The sequence below is a fragment of the Corapipo altera genome, unplaced genomic scaffold (assembly GCF_003945725.1).
Source record: "Corapipo altera isolate COAL_440 unplaced genomic scaffold, ASM394572v1 242, whole genome shotgun sequence".
NCBI classification, from domain to species: Eukaryota; Metazoa; Chordata; class Aves; order Passeriformes; family Pipridae; genus Corapipo; species Corapipo altera.
The window spans coordinates 2,168-7,079 of NW_020885136.1; the positions used below are offsets into that span (position 1 = coordinate 2,168).

Genomic DNA, 4,912 nt, shown 5'->3' on the forward strand with positions numbered 1-4,912 from the left:
CCGGCTCCAGGATGGAATTCCTGCTGCTGGCCAAGGCTGAGCCAGTCAGGAGCAATAGTAACACCTCTGGGATAACATATTTAAGAACAGAAGGTTGTTGTGCAGAAGGAATCCCAGGCAGGGAAGAGCAGAGTGAGAACATGGGAACAGCAATGCAGACCCCAAGGGCAGTGCAGAAGGAGGGGCAGGAGGTGCTCCAGGTGCCGGAGCTGAGGCCCTGCAGCCCACGGGGCAGAGCAGGGTGGGACAGCTGTGCCCCTGCAGCCCATGGGGGAGCATCGGGGTGCAGAGACCCCCCTGCAGCTCATGGGGGAGCATCGGGGTGCAGAGACCCCCCTGCAGCCCATGGAGGAGACCAGGCTGGAGCAGGTAGATGCAGGAAGGAAGCTGTGACTGTGGGAGACCCAGGATGGAGCAGGGTCTTGGCAGGGACCTGCAGCCCGTGGAGAGGGAAGCCCAGGCTGGAGCAGGTTTTTCCCAGGTAGGACTCGTGGCCCCTGTGGGGGACCCACGCCAGTACAGCTCATCTGTGAAGGACTGACCCCATGGAAGAGTGATCCACAGGACAGCAGGTTGGGAAGAGCTGCTGCCCGAGGGATGGACTCACATTGGAGAGGTCCATCAAGGACTGTCTCTCGGCAGAAACAACAACTGACCGTAACCCCCATTCCCGTCCCCCTGCACTGCTGGAGGGAGGAGGGAGAACATGGAAGGAGGGGTGGGAGGAAGGTGTTTTTAAGACTGTTTTGTTTCTCACTCTTTGGGCCTTATCCTGTCAGTAATAAACTTAGGTAATATCTCCACTTGGAATCTGTTTTGCCTGTGAAGGTGATCAGTCACTGACCCCTCCCAGATCTTATCTCAACTCATGAATCCTCAGTTGGTTTTTTTTCTCTCCTCTGTCCAGTTGCAGAGGGAGAGTGGCTTTAGTGGGTACCTGGCATCCAGCCAGGGTCAACCCATGACACAGAGTTTAAGTCTTGTGAATTCCTTCAGCTTTACCAAACAGGGCTTAGTCCTGTATCTACCCATAGCTATGTACAAGTGGATATCTTAGTCTTGAGACTAAACCATCTGGGCCTGAGCACTACTGATAAGAAGGTGTATCTTGGCCATACCACAGAGCTGGGAAGCATTCCAGAAGAAGAAACCGGTTTTTTTAAGCCTGTGACCAAAAAAGGGTAATTTGAGGGAGGGATGTTTCCCAAACGCAGCAGAGCAGCACGATGGCTCCAGCGCTGGTTCTCGGGGCACTCCTGGGGCTCCTGGGGGACCCAGGGGGGGGGCGACGAAGGGTAAGTGGGACCCTCGGAACTGGGACCTCCTGAACTTCCATTCCTGGGAAGTGAACCCCCCTTCCTGAGAATAGTAAACCCCCTGAACCCCCATTGCTGGGAAACGGACTCTCCTGCACCCCTTCCCTGGCACAGAGACCTCCCTGAACCCCCTTATCCATCCCCGGCACCCCCTGAACCCTCTTCCCTGGAACTCTCCTGAGCCCCCATTCTCGGGAAGGGGTCCCCCTGAATGCTCATTCCCAAGCACGAGTACTGCCCTGAACCCCCATTCCTGGGCACTGAGACCCTCCTGCACCTCCTCCCCAAACATTAGGACCCCCACAAACCCCCTTATCCAGCACCGGCATCCTCTGAATCCCCATTCCCAGAAAGGGGACTCCTCTGCATCCCTTCCCTGGCACATAGACCTGCCTACATCCCCTTATCCAGCCCTGGAACCCCCCTGGACCCCCATTCCTGGGCACGAGGACCCCCTGAACCCCTATTCCCGGGAATGAGGCTGTCCTGAACTCCCATTCCTGGGTACCGGGACCCCCCTGAACCTCCATTTCCAGGCACGAGGACCTCTTACCCTGTACCAGGACCCCCCTGAATCCCTACTCCTGGGCAGCAGGATGTCCCTGACACACCTCATCCAGCACTGGGACCACCTGAACACCCATTCCCATACATGGGGACCCCCCTGCACCCCATACCTGGCTCCAGGACTCTTCTGCACCTCCTTATCATGCACCAATAGCCCCCCACATCCCCTTTTCCCATCATCCCACCTCTTCCAGCCCCTCTTTTCCTTGACCCTGGGACCTCCTGGACTCCCATTTCTGCCTTTTCCAGCCCTCAGCCCCTCTTTTTCTCTACTCCGATGACATCCAGGACCCATCCCATGACCCCCCTTTCCCCAGCACTGGGGCCCCTTGGACCCCCCTTTTCTGGGCACAGAGACCCCTTGGAGCCCCCCATCTCACCTCTCCTCATCCCTGCATCCCTCTTTCCTTGACCCTGGGACTCCCAAGCCCCTTTCTGGCTCTCCCAGCTTTCTCAGTTCCCCCTTTCCTTTACCGATGAGCCCCCTCAGCCCCCCAGTCTCTCACCTTGGGCCTCCCCAGACCCCTCAAATGTCCGTGTCCCCCCAGTTCTCCACTCCCTGCGTTACGTGCGAGTGGTGGTGTTGGAACCTGGCCCGGGGCTCCCCCGATATGTGGCTGTGGCGTTTGTGGACAGGATCCCCTTCGCGAGCTACAACAGCGAGCGGAGCCGGGTGGAGCCACGGACTCTGTGGATGGCGGTTGGAGCTGAGCCGGGATATTGGGATACTGAGACCTGGATCAACGAGAGGTACCGGCACAGGGACCCCGCCCACCTGAAGATGCTGCAGATCCGGTACAACCAGAGTGGGGGTGAGTGGGGGGAGCCGGGGAAGGGGGATCTGTGGAGCTGGGATGTGGATCTGTGGGCCTAGAGGGGATCTGGGGGACTCCAAGGGTCTGGAATGGGATCTGTGGATCTTCATCAGACTATGAGACTCTGCAGGGCTGCAATGGGGCCTTGTGGGGCTGGGACACACTTCCATAGGTCTCTATGGGTCTGATTCCACCCCTCAGGTCTCCACACACTGCAGTGGGATTGTGGCTGTGAGCTCCTGTCCGACGGGAGCGTCTGTGGATCCCATCGGGAAGGCTATGACGGGCAGGATTTCATCTCCTTCGAACTGGGATCCAGGAGCTTCATGGCGGCCGATGGCGCTGCCCAGATCACCAAGAGGAAATGGGAATCTGACAGGACCATGGTGGAGAGGTTGACAAATTACCTGGAGCACACCTGCTTGGAAGTGCTCCAGAAACATGTCTGGTATGGGCAGGAGGCACTGGAGCAAAAAGGTGGGGGCAGAATTCCCATGGAAATGGGGAACTGGGGAATGTGGGATTTGGGAAGGTGGAATTTGAGAACGCAGCAATTCCCATAGGAATTCTGTTTATGCATCTCACCTTCATCCTATTCCCACGGGAATTCTGTGGGTGGATCTCATTGCTGTCCATTCCCTTGGAAATTCCATGGATAGATCCCACCATTATCGCATTCTAGAGCCCCCTGACATCCATGTGTCTGGGAAAGAGGAACACGGGATCCTGATGTCCTGCCATGTGTACAGATTCTACCCCGGGATGACTGGGATCAACTGGCTGAAGGGGGATGAAATCCGGGATCAGGAGACAGAGTGGGGCGGGATCGTTCCCAACAGCGACGGCACCTTCCACAGCTGGGCCAGGATCTGGGGGAGCGGGAGCAGTACCGGTGCTGGGTGGAGCACGCCAGAATGCCGGAGCCCTGGATCTTTGCCTGGTGTGAGGCTGGGAATGTGGAATTTGGGAATTGGGAACTGAGAAATTTGGGGATGCGGAGCAGTGGGATGGGGGTTCCGGTTTCCCCTCCCTCTCCTCATCATCCTGCATTTCCCAGAGCTGGAATTCGGATGGAATTTCATCCTGGTGCTGGTCGCTGTGTCTGTCATCGCTGCCATCATCATCACCCTCATCCTGAGATTTGGTATCTGGAAGCTCCGATCCGGTAACTCATGGGATGGGGATTGGGAAGGGGCACAGATCCGCCCAGCAGCATTCCAGGGATGCTGTGCCATGGGTCCTGATCCCACTTTATTTCCATTAGAAAGAGGAAGGGATATAACATGGCAATTGGTGAGTTCCAATGCTGGATCCAGCTCCGTGTAACATCCCAGTTACACCATGATGTAACTACTCTATAATAATAAAAATAGGGATAGGTAACTGAATGTCTATTTAGATAAGGCAGACTTCGTACCAATTCTCAAAGACTGTATATGATAGATAATTTTTGAAACTTACTCCTTCCAAATGTATAAAAGCTGTTGTGTTTCTTTTCTCAGTGGAATGCACGGGGGGACGACATCCCTTTGCATTGCCCCGGGCGGAAATAAAAAGTGTGCTTTTACATATTGTTTAAGGATTTCTTTGAATCACCGCTCCCTCAGCGGTCCCTGGGGAGGGGACACGGGGGGCCGAGCCCGCCAGACCCCGCTCCCCTGGCGCCTCCCGCCCCCTCCGCCCGCAGCGAGCCCCGAGCCCCGGCAGGACCGAGCGCGGGTCCCACCGCGCCGGGGCCGCCCCTGAGCTCCGCCGCCGCCTCAGCGCCGTCCGGGCGCTGCCGCCGCTGCCCCGGCCCGGCAGAGGGAGGGGGCGGGGAGTGCCCGCCCGAGCCGACCAATGAGCACGCGAGGGCGAGGAGTGACGGGGCAAGCAGCCAATCATGGCGGGACTCGAGCTGTGCCGCCGCCATTTTGTCGCGCGGCCCGGGCCGGGGGGCCGGAACAGGGTCTTGTTTGATCGCCGCGCAAAGACCCGACTGGGGGACATTGATGGGATTGGGAACCGCTCAGATCCCAGCAGGAGGGTGAGAAGTCAAACGAGTCCTAATAAAACACCTTCCCCCACCCCTCCCTCCTTCACGGACTTCACTTTATCCCCTATTCCCTCCCTCCGCTTCGCGGCACAGGGGGATGGGGGTCCTACCGCTGCTTCCCGCTCAGGGAGAGGAGTCCGTGTCTGCTCCGTCAGGCGTGGGGTAGAGTGGAGTCCGTG

General features: G+C 57.8%; 1 pseudogene; it reads left to right on the forward strand.

Moving 5' to 3' along the window:
• The first annotated feature begins 734 nt into the window (after positions 1-734).
• Positions 735-4,265, forward strand: LOC113960503 (annotated as a pseudogene).
• The last annotated feature ends 647 nt before the right edge of the window (positions 4,266-4,912 follow it).